The sequence below is a fragment of the Grampus griseus genome (genome assembly GCF_964374135.1).
Source record: "Grampus griseus genome assembly, chromosome: 2".
NCBI classification, from domain to species: domain Eukaryota; kingdom Metazoa; phylum Chordata; class Mammalia; order Artiodactyla; family Delphinidae; genus Grampus; species Grampus griseus.
The window spans coordinates 91,243,538-91,258,109 of NC_139018.1; the positions used below are offsets into that span (position 1 = coordinate 91,243,538).

Genomic DNA, 14,572 nt, shown 5'->3' on the forward strand with positions numbered 1-14,572 from the left:
CTGAAATCCAAATGGCTAGATGCCATCATGGTGACCAGAGCAAGGAGCACCCGGCTTCATCTGGATCTGACACTTCCCTAAAACACTTGATAGGGTCTCTGGAAAAGGTGAAAAGTCATATGACTTCTATAACATGAAATCCTGGCTCTCGTTTCTTGAAGAAGCTGTTATGTTAGGTCCGTTAGGAAACAGACTTGGAGAGAGTTTAGCGTGGAGCATGTTTATTAAGGAGTGCCCTTGGGATCAACACCTGTGGAAGGATGAGGGAAAGGTGAGGTGTGATGCAGTCCCAAGGACAGTCTCAGTGACCTCACAGGGAGCTCTGGAGATAGAATGTCCCTTCAGAGTAGTCCCAAGAAGGGCTGAGAGGGCCAGGACTTTATACTCCCACATTTATCAGTCATTGGAGGTGGGTGGCCCAGGAAAGAGTGTGAACTTGGATGAGGCAACTCTCTGCAGGTGAGGCATACCAAAGGGCCTGACAGCTGAAGTCTGTCTGCTGACAGCACTCCCAGATGCTGCGGCAATAAGTCCTTCATTAAACAGGGTGTGGGTGGGGTATCACCATGCCAACTGCAGGGGTCATATAAAGTACTGGTCCAAAAACAAACAAACAAACAAACACTCAGACTGGCCTAAGTTCAAGTCTCACCATTTATTAGTGGTATTACCTTAAACTAGTTATTTAATATTTTGAGGGTTACTGTCAAAAGAGTGACTGAAGGGATGTCCCCTGGGTTCCAGGTTAAGAAAGGAGGAGAACATGGACCAAGAAAAACGGGGATGGGTGGTAGTAAGGGACTGGTGATGATGAGGTCAAGAGCAGCTGTATTGGGAATAGGTTAGGGTAGCAGAAAATTGAAAGGATGGGGGCTATGGTCAAATGCCAACAGATTTTTGTAGTCCTCAGTGTCCTGTCCTTGTCCTTTGATTTACCCAACTCTATTAACCCAACCTCCTACTATCTCCATGTCTATACTCAGGTTGCTGAGCAAGGAGGAGGTTACACATTCATGTTCACTGATGTCCAGCTTTCTCTTTCCCCCCTCACTTTGTACATGTGTCTCATCAGCATCCCTACCCTTTTCTCACAATGACTTTTCAAAGTCTTCATCATTTTTTCAGTTGGTGACCCTGCCACCATCCCTACAACATAGCCAGGTGCATAGAGACGTAAAACTTTCTTATGTAAGGAAGACCACACTGGGAGTGTTGCCTTACAATTTCTTCTCTCAGTACTCAAGTTTAGAGCTCTTTCAATGGAAGCTTAAAAAAAGAAAAAGATGATAGATTCTTGAGGACAATCATAAGCCTACTAAATTAGACTCTACGGGAGAAGCACCAAGGAATCTGTATATTCTGGTGATCCGCAAGATTTTGGAACTCCTGCTTTAGGCAGTCTTCCCTGTTCCTGTGACTTGACTCCCACCATGGGCTGATGCCTGCCAAATTTATAGTTCTAACACAGAGCTCCCCTAAGTCTCAGATCCATATATTCAATCACTAATTTTCATGGTGTTTCTCTTTGTATATCCTGCAGACACTCTAAATGCAAGATGACCAGATTTCTGTTAAAAACGAACACACAACTAGAGCAAAGGCATCTACTTCTCTTTCTCCCTTGCCTATCAGATCCTTTCTGAAATGACCAAAAAGACATACAAATAGGAAAGTTCTGCATCATGGCAGGAAACTAAGGAAGGATGCCATTCACATGATAACATTTTTAGAAATACCATCAAGCTGGAGTTTACATGGGATGAGATTGATGAAAGCTAGAAAAGGTCAGCTTGCAACAAATGCTCCTGAGAAAAATCCAACATGTCACAGGAAATAGTTGCAAGAGACCCTGGGAGAAGTCCACTAACTCCTCCCCCAAGTGTGCAGGTGAAGGTTAGAAGCTGAAGGTACGACAGACAGAGTACAGCACTGGGTGGGATCCCTTTTGTTGGATCCTGAGAATATTCAGAAATGGCTGCCCGGAGAGGCCAGATGGTATGCTTGGTGAACACTCAAAGCAGACATGGGTATCGCAGTGGAGCATCTCATAGGTGTCCTTGAAAGGCACCAGAAAGATATGTGCCACCAATACAGGTTGAGCCAAAGAGAAAATCAGCCCTTGATGCACAATTCTCCTAATACTGTACAGAGAAGAAAACTCAGAGATGGATGATCTTGTCCCTGGGTCTCACTGTTCTTAGGCTGCTGGGTTCCTAAACTGGCACTGGAAATCGATATCAACCAGGCCTTATTAATTAAATTAAGTAGGAGGATTGTAACGATAACCAGGTGATGTGGTGAAGGTCCCTGTGTCATTCACAGAAGATCAGCACATCTGCTGGTTGTCAAACTTAGCATCCACAGGATCCTTGCTGGCTGGATATTGCTGCACAGGTCACCTGGAGCCAGTCCACCTAGATATTGCTAATGTTTTCCTCCACAGAGATGTAGGGGACGTGTTGACATAAGGATGAAATCTGTCTGGACTCCCAGGGGCAGAACAGGAGAAACTCCTCTTTGGGTGTGACTCAGATGTCCCAGTTGCTGACAGATCAGGGCAGCCCCATGAGTTGCAGTAAGAGCCAAGAGGACAAGCCAAGAGTGCTCAGGGCCCAGCATCTGACCCAGGCATTCCCACGGGGCCACCAGCTGCCCCAGAGCATGGCAGCCCTGGTCTACAGGCAAAATCTCCTCTCCATAGAAGGTGTGTGGGTCAGTCTTACCTCTTTAGGATTTCTGATGCTGAAAAGAACCATCTCAGTCTCCCTTTTTTTAATGCAGAAAAGCGTTTTCAAAAAGAATATATAATATTTCATCTCATCTATGACACCATTCTAAACACACTGTTTTAGGTCCCACTAAGGAAGAAAAATTTCTGCTATTTAAATTATGACATAGACATATGGGAACATATGTTTATGTATGACTGATTCACTTTGTTATAAAGCAGAAACTAACACACCATTGTAAAGCAATTATACCCCAATAAAGATGTTAAAAAAAAAAAAAGAAAAAAAAATTATGACATAATATCCTATCACTTGGCATTTTGTTATATTAATTGAGATGCCTTTTTTAGGCTTATGTAGGTATAGAATTTTAAATCACATACCATTCTTGTGCATGTAAAAAAAGGAAAAGATAAGTGAAATAAATTTGGTTCCACTTCCAAGTCCCACTCTTCTTTTCACCTTTCCATTCTTTTTATGTCTGTTTTTTCACAGGACAGATCCTCAGTGCCAGGAGGAGCACTAGCGGCTCAGCATTTCTCACAAGAGAAAGCCAGTGGACACTATTTTGTCATTGGCTTTAATAATTTTGATAATTCTAGGTTTGAGTAGTTTTTTAATAGCTTAAATTTGTCTCCTAACAGAATTTAAAACATTGTATGTAAATGCTGATGCATACAGAACATAAAAACAAGGAAAAAATAATCCTAAAAAGTCAGAAAAAAATTATCATTTAAAAAAAGAGAAATCATACAATAGAATAAAAGACAGATCAAACATACAAGAAATAAACAGAAAATATAAATGTGTTTATCTTTTTTAACAGACTCTCAAATTTAATAAAAAATAGATAAAATCAAACTCTATTTGATCTGCTAGCATAATATCCTAAATTATATATCCAAAAGGCTAAAAACAAAAGAATAAAAAAATATATAGAAACATTCAAACAAAAAGAATAGAGTTGGCAATTTTAATTTCAAAGTTTAAGATTAAAAGAATTAGGAGGGATAAGAGAGCATCATTTTTTACATTCATAAAAGATATATAGCCATAATATAGCTATGATAATAATGGAGCTTTATCTAAATAAATAACATCATATTGACATAAATAACACAAGAATCGTTGGAAGCGAGGAGAGAGTCACTAAGAAAGTCAATTTTCTTAGGAAACAGCTCACCTATATCTCTAACTTTGACAGATCAAGTACAGGAGAATTCAAACTACATTTTAAAAAAAATGGATTTAATAGGTACCATAGTGCTCACAAACACTACACTGTCTTTTAGAGATCTATAGAATGTTTTTGAAAACAAATTATATATTAGATAACTCAGTAAATTCTAAAATGTAGAAATAGGAAATATTACGCTTTTATTACAATACAATAAAACTAATATTGTTTACAAATATATAAACAACAACATGAGAAATCTTACTCACTGGGAAAATAAAATTCTAAATATCTCATGTCAAAAGAGAAAGAAATAAATATTTAGCAAAAATGACATTGAGAATTCCACATAACAAAACAGTTTATGCTGATAAAGCAGGCTCAGAGGTAGATTTATATCTATAAATGGATTTATTAATAAATACGAAAAATGAAAGTTAATGGTCAACTCAAGAAGTTAGAAACTGTGCAAGATAATTAAAGGAAAGCATGAAGAAGACATTAAGGAAGAAAAGCAGGGAAGTAAAATTAAAAGCTGAGGTTCTGGAGTCAGAAAGAGAGGGGCTGAGTCTCAGTTTTCCCCCTTACTAGTGGAAGGCTCATTACCTGGCCTCCTGCAGAATCCATTTTCTCATACGTAAAATGAGCATTATTAAAAGATCTACCCTGGAGGGTTATTGCAGGGAAATGAGATCGTGGTTTTTTTTTTTTTTTTTCTTGGTACGTAGGGCTCTCACTGTTGCGGCCTCTCCCGTTGCGGAGCACAGGCTCTGGACGCGCAGGCTCAGAGGCCATGGCTCATGGGCACAGCCGCTCCGTGGCATGTGGGATCTTCCCAGACCGGGGCACGAACCCGTGTCTCCTGCATCAGCAGGCGGACTCTCAACCACTGCACCACCAGGGAAGCCCTGAGAGATCGTGTGTATTAAAAGCAGAGCACAGTACTTGGCTGAGCACTTTGTGGTAAGTACTTAACTAAATGTTAGACCAGGACAGACAAAAACAGTACAACTGATAAGCTCAAGTGCTGTTTGTTGCTATTGCTTAAAAAAAAAAGGAATGTCGAAGGATAAAGTATAAATATACAAATTTACAAATGAGCAAGGAACTATGAGTACAACTATGGAGAAGAACACTCTTTAAAACTTTATTCCGGGGCTTCCCTGGTGGCGCAGTGGTTGAGAGTCCGCCTGCCGATGCAGGGGACACTGGTTCGTGCCCCGGTCCAGGAAGATCCCACATGCCATGGAGCAGCTGGGCCCGTGAGCCATGGCTGCTGAGCCTGCGCGTCCGGAGCCTGTGCTCTGCAATGGGAGAGGCCACAACAGTGAGAGGCCCACGTACCAAAAAAAAAAAAAAAAACTTTATTCCTGTAAATTATTAAATTCCAGTGACATATATCAATTTCTAGTAAAATATAAATTACTAAAATTAACACATCATGTTTGAATATTTATTTGTAACTGCAGAGAATACCTCTAGAAAAATGCACAAGAAACCAGTAAGAGTTTACTCTGGAGAGGAAAACAAGATTAATGAAGGTGGCTGTGAAAGAGAGATTTAATTTTTACTATGCACCAATAATAATTACTCAAAAACAATATTTAAAAAATTGAATATATAAATAAATTACTAGCCTGCTAGGCTGTGTTTAGTTCTTAATTCGTGTTTGAAGTGACATATATTGTAAAGGTCATATGAAATAAACTTTTTAAAGTTTTATAAAATGCTCAAAAATATAAGATATTATATACCATCATGATATTTTTTTTGCACTTATTTATAACATAGGTAACTAAAATATCATGTAGAAAAAGTTGATCCCACCACACAGCCACTGATAAGTTTAGTTTTGTTCCATTTGAGTTTTGTTTTTAAACATGAGACCTTTTTTTTTTTCTAATTTATGATTCTCTCCTGGGTAGAAAAATTAGTAGAGAAGAGAAATATTGAGTTAGATTTCCACTACAGCCCTGCATATTTTATTTGCTGAAGCTCAGGAATGGACAAGCATAATCTTAATAGGTTCTGGAGTTTTATTTCCTGAGCTGAATGAAACTCAGAATTGCTATTATGCATAGTAGGATGGGGTAATTATAATAATGTGATTTAGTTTGTATGAACCCATGCATTGCAAGTGCAATATGCTTTTACCCTTTTAAATACAAAATCCAAATAGGATACTGTATTAATTTTCTATTGCTTCATAATAAATTATCACAAACGTATCAGCATAAAACAATACCCATTTATTATCTCACAGTTTCCATGGGTTGAGGGTATAGACATAGCTTAAGCTGGATTTTCTGCTCAGGATTTCACAGCACTGCAGTCAAGGTGTTGCTCAGGCCTGTGTTCTTATCTGAGGCTCAGGGTCCTCTTCCAAGCTCATGTGGTTTTTGGCCAAATTAATCTTCTTGCTGCTATAGAATCCATGGTAGTTTACTTCTTCAAAGCCAACAGGAGAGAAAACCTCTGAACCTCTAGATCATCTTTTAAAGGGCTTGCCTGCTTACGTCAGGCCCACCTGGGTCAATCTTCCTTCTGATTAACTTAAAGTCAAATGATTATGAGACTTTACATAATCAAAGTCCCTTCACCTTTGCCAAACATATAGGTAACCTAATCACTGGAGTGGCCATCCCATCATACTCATAAGTCCTGATCAGATTCAAGGGGAGGAGATTACACAGGGTTGTGAACAGGAAGGGGCCACCTTACAATTCTGTCCACCACAAATGCTATCTTGCATTTCTGAAGATCATATTTTAGCTACTAAGACCCAAGCTTGGAATCAGATAATAAGTTAAAAATGGCCTGTGAAGCACCCAAATAATCAAGCAGTAACTAGCAATGACAGCAGGGATGATGCAGCAAAACAACAAAAACATTTTAAAAAAGAAAGTACAAGCCTCGAGTACACAGCAGTTTGAGGTTGTAAGTGTAGTAGGCACAGATTCTACATACCTCACTAGAGCCTGAGGGCATCATCAAGTTGTGAGGAGACAGCCTAACGTCAGAAAAGTTCAGTTTTGTTCTAGGTGCCCTGGTTAAGAAAGCAAGAATGTTTACAGTTCAGGCTCAGAACAATTTTCCTTCATATGGTTGACATCAAAGGACAGCTAAGCTTCAGTTACCTGGAAAATTAGTTTACATGGAATGACCCTGCAGTGAAGCAGAGTGTATGGAGCTCTTGTGTGGGACTTAAAGAGTGTATTTTCAGGCTGGGCAGTTCAAGATGAGGGCTGCAGGAGAACTCAGAGGTTAAGGCCAAGATCTAGGTTATGAGTGTCATCACTTCAGAGCAGGTGACAAGCAATGACATCTGGAGCAAGGAGCCTGGGCTCTCTTTCTCTGCCTGGAAGATCTCTCAGCACAGGGTTGCCTGAGGCCAAAGCTAGGCAGTCAGCTTTTTAGAGAAAGGCATGGTAACTGCCAAGCTGTGGACTCAGCTGCAGAGCCCTGGGGGCCAAAGCTGGGCCTCTGTTCTGATGCAGCTGTTTCCCCAAAGCTGGTGGCTTTCTTCAACTTCCAAATTCAATTCATCTGCTCTTTTGGGTGCCCAAGAGATCAGGAAAAGGAGATACTTCACATACAGACTTTTCTGTTGTTATTTCCAAAGCAGTTATATACTTAGATTTTCTAATTTTCCTGTTGTACTTCTCCCAACAAAGACGTGGTAGAAATATTCTCCGGGAAGGTGAGAAGTTCAGAGAAGTAATTTCCTAAAGTTCACAGGAACATTTTCAAATGAGTTCTATTTTAAAATAGAACTTGTGCACCTTGGAGTTAATGTGTCCCAAACTGAGCTCTTGATCTTCCTTCCCAAAGCTGCTCTTTTAGTATTCTTCCAAATATCAGTAAATGGTAACCCCATCCTTGCCGTAAATCTTGCAGTCACCCTTGACTTCTCTCCCTCACTTCTCATCTGAGCCATCAGCAAATTCTAGTGGCTTCAGAGTACATCCAGAATCTAACCATTTCTCATCATTTCCACTGCTACCTCCCTGATACGTGCTACTTCCATCATCTCTCACCTGGATCACAGAGTAGCCTCCTAGAGGGTCTTCCTGCATTGGGCCTTGATCCTCTTCTGTCTCATTTCAGAATAGCAGCCCAAGCAATCCTGTTAAATGAAATAGAGCATGTCAATCCTCTTATCAAAACATTCCAATGGTTTCCCATTTCACTCAGTGGAAAAGCCACTGTCCTTACAAAAGCTTATAAGGCCCTACAACTGCAACCCTCACCCCTTGCCTCTGTGGCCGCATCTCCTACAACTGTGCACCCCTCTCTGTCACTCTGTTTAGACCACACCAGCCTTCTTACAGGTGAGTTTGCACCTCAGGACCTGAGTGCTTGCTGTGGCCTCTGCCTGGAATGCCTTTCTCCCAAATATCACTTCTTTCAAGTTTGGTTACATGCTCTCCATCCCCAATCCCACACCTGGCAGATAGCATATTCTCACTGAGGCCTTCCCTGGCCACTCTCCCTAAATTGCAAGCCTACATTCCACATTTCACTTTTCTGCTCTGCTTCTCTCTTTAACATTCAGCACTATTTATTTTAATGACTTCTTCTATTTACTGTCAGACTAATTTTTGTCTGGTCTGTTCTCTGTTATGTCCCCAAAGTCTAGACCAGTGCCTGGCAAACTGAACACATTCAAAAATATTTGTTGAAAGGATGAATGAATGCAGGCACTGAGGGGAATAGGAAGTATAGAGCCCCACCTCCTTTGAGGTTTGGTCTTTGACTCACTGTGGAGCCTTAGCCTGCCAGGCTCAGGTCCCATCTCACACCAGCCATGCCCCACATTCCACACACACCACTGTGTGTCTCTGAACATGTGGGTCCTGCTGCCTACGATGTCTGACTCTCTTTTGTTTACCTCACTGTTATTTTTATCCTTATTTATTTCACTACCAATGAGGTAATTACTAGACAGTTTATCATGAGTTTATTGGCCATCTGGTATTGCTTCTTTTGTCAATTCAACAAAAATGTGCCAGGCTGTAAAGATATAAAGATACATTGTTCTAAGCTCTTAAGATAAGACAACCATTTTCCCTGTCCTCAAAAAGTTCATGGTCTAGAGAGACAAGCAAAGAAATATACAAAATAATTATGGATTGTGAAAAATATTGTGAAGGAAATAAAGAGGAAACTACGACACAGAATAATGCGGAGGGCAGTACTTACATAGGGTGTTCAGGGAGGGCATCTATGAAAATATGTTTCAGGATGAGAGAGTGATGACAGTGTTGAACTTTACCTGACTTCTATGCTCCCAGAAAACAGTGATGGTTAAGAAATCTCCCCAGTCTTTTTTTCCCCAAATCCCCCACCCCTTTGTGTTCTAGAAGATGAGTGACTGCAATGAACCACCATTCCCCACATGGCTTAGGTAGACTTGCTGTCCACCCTTTCTCATGACTCCAAGATTTGTAGATGGCTCCCATTTTTACTGGCGACAAGGTTAGACCCAGACCATTCCTCTTTTGCCTGAATCTGTTGACCTGGTCAGACAGAGACCCTCTTTCTTCCTTGTCTCATGAATAATTAGCCAAGATTAGAATTGTTTGTTCCCCTGAACCCAGCTAAGCATTTCCTGTTCCACTGAAACTTCCTCTGATGGAAAAAACAATCCCAACTATGAATAACCCCACCTGTAACTTGTCTACTCCTCCCCATAAAAATCTAAGGCAAACCCCCTCTGCTGAGACACGCTGTAGTAGGCTGGAAAATGGCCCTCCAAGATACCCGGGTCCTAATCCCTGGAATCTATGAATATCTTACCTTATGCGGAAAAAGAGCTTTTGCAGATCTGATTAATGAGCTTGAGTCGGGACAATTATCCTGGATTACCTGGTTGGACCCTAAACAGAATCACAAGTATCCTTGTAAGAGGGGAGCAGGAGACTCGACCACAGGTAAAAGAGAAGACAGCCATGTGATGGAAGCAGAGAGAAGCGGAGTCAGAGAAAAGATGCTCCATCACTGGTTTTGAAGATAGGGGAAGGGACCAGGAGACAAGGAATTCAGCTCTAGATGTGGGAAAAAGAAAGGGAACATATTCTCCCCTGGACCCTCCAGAGGCAGCACGGCCCTGCCAACACCTCGATTTTAGCCACGTAAGATTCATTTTGGATTTCTGGCCCACACAACAATAATAGGATAACTTTCTATTGTTTAAAGCCGCTAATTTGCAATGATTTGTTACAGCAACCACAGGAAACTTAATACGTACTCTAATCTTCAGATCTGAGGTGTTTCCCTATTGCAATAGCCTGAATAAAATCCATCTCCTCACTTACGCACGTTTTTGTCTTTAACAGTGCTAACCATACGACGAACTGGGGAGCAGAACACTCCAGGCAGAGTGACCAACATGGACAAAGGTCCTCAGGCAAAAGAGAAGTTGGTGGGTCCTAGAACCTGGGAGATGAGTGTGACTCAAGATGAAGTTGAATGTTAACAGTCTGACAGGGCCCTGGGCCATGGTAGGGAATTTGGACTTTATTATATTTGTGATGAGAAACTTTTAGAAGATTTCGAGCCATAAAGAGTAGAAGTAGAAAGGTCAGTTAGTCGTCCTGGTAAGAAATGATGGTGGCCCCAGGATGTGGGAAGAATTTAGATACAGGGCTGGATGAGGCAGATTCTGTCTCTGTAAGGGTTGAAATATGAAACAGAGCTCAGTCAAATTAGAATAATTTGAGGAGTGTTTACTAAAGAGGGTATTTATAAAGGTTTGGCAAGATATGGGAAACCAAAACAACAAAGGAGAGTACAGTACCCTGAAGCTTATAACAAACAGTGCCAAGCCTGAAGGGAAAGGGGGAGAAAGCAGTTTCCAGAGCCTGGAAGAAAGGGCAACCGTGACAAGAGCTGTGGTCTTCAGCGGAGAGACACAGCCATCCGGAGGGAACTCTGACCTTACCCTCCCCTCTCCCTCTGACCTCTTGCTGGGGCTCTCTATTGCCAAACCCAAACGCAAGCCAGAGAGCAAGAGAGCTCATTGGTTAAGTCCCTACAGGTCAGCCTTCCCAGGCAGGAAACAGGGTAGAAAGGGACAAGAGTCCCTTTGGAAGGAAGGAAAAAAGAAAGATAGGTGGTAGAGAGTTTAAATTAGCCCAATTTGTTAAAAGAAAATGTGGAGACCTGAATTTTCTACACTGTTTCCTTAATACTCAGTTTCACCTACCCCATGCCAATAGGCACAAAAACAATGGCTTTCACCTTCCTGATTTTTCTTTGAACGTTTACAACTGCTCTTTTGTCCTAAAGGCAATCAAGAAAGACCGTGATTAGAACACTTGCAAGGACTAATAATGTTATCTTCAAAGTTCAGTGAAAAACCTCTTTTGATAAAAGTGTAGAACTTAAGGAAATGTTGCTACTTGAAAACTGGAGAATATTCACTTTATACTGAAGAGAATTGAGTTTATGCAGCCTGGTAAGTCAAGGTTGTTTCAGAGGAGTGGAATATTGAATCACCATCAAACCAAACCACAGAAAGCCTAATTCACACATCTCTCTGCATGGGTACCCATATCTTACCATTGTTTTGGTTTCCTTCTTTTTTTTTTATTACTCTGGAAGATAATTCAATTTGCATTGCACATTTCCTCACAGAAATTTTGAATCTTATGAATATAAAAATCATGGACTTGGCCCAATGTTATTTTAATCAGTTTTTCTGTTTCCTAATTCAGGATTAACTTCCCAGGATATAGGCAGAGATTTAGTAGCAAGAGCGACAGTGTGCACATTAAAGTATGGAGAGCTTCAGCAGCAATTTGAGTTACGGTAATTACTGGGTTTGTTTACACAGACACAGAATGAAAAGCATAACCTTTTTGTTCCTGTCTTTTTTTTTCTTTTAATTTGGAAAAATTGTGTGCTACCAACAGAAAAATCATACAACAGTTGTTTAATGTCATGGAGGAAATCAGGCGCAACCAATGAGACTGAGAAATAAAGATATCAAAGCTCTCAGAGGTAGTGTCTTAGCTAGGCATCCTTTTTCCTGGAGCCACTCCCAGCAGTACAGAAAGGCTCTGGTGCTCACATGCTGCTCAGAATGACTGCCACATATTTGCCTGCACCCAAATCAACTACCCAGCGGGTCTCCACTAGCATACCAGTTCCATGTGGCCCCGCCCCAACACTGACTTCTGCTTCCACAGTCTTTCTCCACATCCTGCTCCCTGGTCCCATTTGCTCCCTCCAAGAAGTAAGCCTGACTGAGATGGGGCCCATGTGAGTGAAGAGGAGGAGAAGAAGGCAGATGGTTTCCAGCAACTGGGAGCCAACAGGAGAGGCACCAGTGCTCTCAGGGAATGTGAGAAAATAAGCCCATCCCTGGGAACATTTGGGAAAAAAACCAGGCCTGCTTTTGTAAGGCTTATTGGTTACAAATCTGGAAGCTTCCCCTAGACACCGTGCTTTCGTGAGAACCCTCTTAGAGGCAGGCTGTTCCTCTTAGAGGCAGTAGGCAGACAGACTTTCACCCATCTTAGAATGGTTGAAAGGGGTGAAATTACCCGAATGACTAGGCTTGATCTCAATATCTTCTTTTACCTCTTCTACCCCATTTCCATACCAAATTGACTATGGGCCATCAACCCAGCTAAAAGAGAAGGCCTATTGATTGCCTAAAATATCTGTTCTAGGTGTTTTATGGTACACATAGTAATGGCACCCAAAGATATCTACACTTTGATCCCTGGAAAATGTGATTATGTTACTTTATATGGCAAAAGGGACTTTGCAGATGTCAGTAAGATTACTGACCTTGAGATAGAGGGATCAACCTGGATTATCTGGGTGGGCCAAATCTAATAACATGATTCCTTAAAAGTGGAGAAACTTTCCCAGCTATGATCAGAGAACCAGAAAGATGGCAGCATAAGGACTCAATCTGCTGTTGCTGTTTCTGAAGACAGAGGATGGTGGTCACAAGCCAGGGAATGTGGTCAGCTTCTGGAAGCTAGAAAAGGCAAGGAAATGGGTTCCCTCTTAGAGCTTCTAGAAAGGATTGCAGCCTTGCCAACACCTTGATTTTAGCCCTGTGAGACCCATGACAGACTTCTGACCTAAAGAACTGAAGATAATAAATTTGTATTGTTTAAGCTACTAAGGTTATTTGCTGTGGTCATTTGTTACAGCAGCAATGTAAAAACTGATACAGTCTCCCTCACCTCAAGCTTGGATTAGCACAATAGAAAATTTTTAATTTCTCCAGGCTCTCAAGTCTCTAGGTCATCTTAGAAACTGTTACTCACCGAACTCTTGTCCACTATCACACTACTCATTCGACTTCCCTGTTCAAGAGCCTACAAATGGCAATGTTTTCAAACTAAGCTCCTGTAAATATCAGAAGGTCTGAAGTGCCTCTTCTGGACCTGCCAAAGTTCAAAGTGGAAGGTTAATGAATACTGCTGAAAATGCCCTGAAAAGAGTCCTTGGAGAGACTGGTCAACAGGATTTTCCAGGGGCTTCATCACCAAACATGTTGAACAATAGGAATACACTGGTTGGTTTATAAAGTCTTGCAGCGTTTACCAGTTACACAGCCCTACTGATAAAATCAGTCAGTGTGCTGGGGTGAAACCATTTCTACTACTCTGGCTAGAGTGGACAATGCAACTAATCTTGAACCGGGGGCTAGTCAGTAGGGATGGTTACATGACAATATATTATATAGCTAATTTTCCAGTCCAATCAAATGCTCTTCGAAGGTGAAAGAGGGAGACATGATTTGAAAGAGATCATGTGAGCCAAGAAAGACAGTAGAAGTATAGAGCTGACTTAGTTCTCAGACAACTTTCCAGTTTAATCCATATAATCCTCCTTCCCCTAACCCTTTCCTCTTTTCCTAGTCTTGCAATTAAAATTGTCAAATGTATCATTTCTTATTGCTCAAACTTTCACTTTACGTTCTATAGTAAATTTCAGCCTTTTAGTCCTATTTAACTGTTGGTAGAGCACCTTTTGTGACCTGCTTTGATGGCCTCCCTTTGGCTTAACCAAGAAACTAGGAGATATTCTGAATGATGCTTGGTCTGCAATTATTCTTGGTAAAATTATAGCTGCAAATTTATTGTTAAGAACAAAGGCCTTGGACCTGCCTCTATTTTTAAGGTAATGGAATCTCTATCAAAATGATCCTGAGTACAATGATTTTGGTATAAAATTCATAATATTGGTTAAATGTGAAGAAATTCTTTCTAACAAGTCTTGACCCCAGCAGATTCTCTAGAAATAAATTCCCTAAAGCGGTGGTCCTTAACTAAGTGTGGGCAACAAGAATCACCCTGTAGATCAAGAGTAGTCAGTTTGTAGTACGGTTTGGACATGTGCATTTGACCAGTCTTTCTAGATGATTCTCACGTGTACCCTGCTCTTAAGCCATCTGCTTTTATTTTCTTCCTGAAAAGTTGATGATGCTTTAAAATGAAATAACAATAGTCCTTCTCTGGGCTGTTATTTACAGAACTTTCACTTTCTGGTACTCCTATACAGAATGGCATAATTCAGAGGCAGCTTTTCATGATTATGTTAAGAGATTGGGTACTCAGTGCATAGTGAGAACTATAGTTCTGGAGTTTGTATGTTAATTATTCTGATCCCCTTGAACTTTTCTGGCTGTAATTTGTGA

At 40.9% G+C, this 14,572-nt stretch overlaps 1 long non-coding RNA gene across 2 annotated transcripts in view; it reads right to left on the minus strand.

Moving 5' to 3' along the window:
- LOC309818029 overlaps positions 1–14,572 on the minus strand; it is an 84,482-nt gene that overhangs the window by 57,953 nt on the left and 11,957 nt on the right. For both annotated transcript variants that reach the window (XR_014296304.1, XR_014296305.1), the window contains exons 2-3: positions 7,944–8,032; positions 6,874–6,952 (exon numbers count right to left, since the gene is read on the minus strand). This is a non-coding gene — a long non-coding RNA (uncharacterized lncRNA). The remainder of the gene's footprint in view (positions 1–6,873; positions 6,953–7,943; positions 8,033–14,572) is intronic.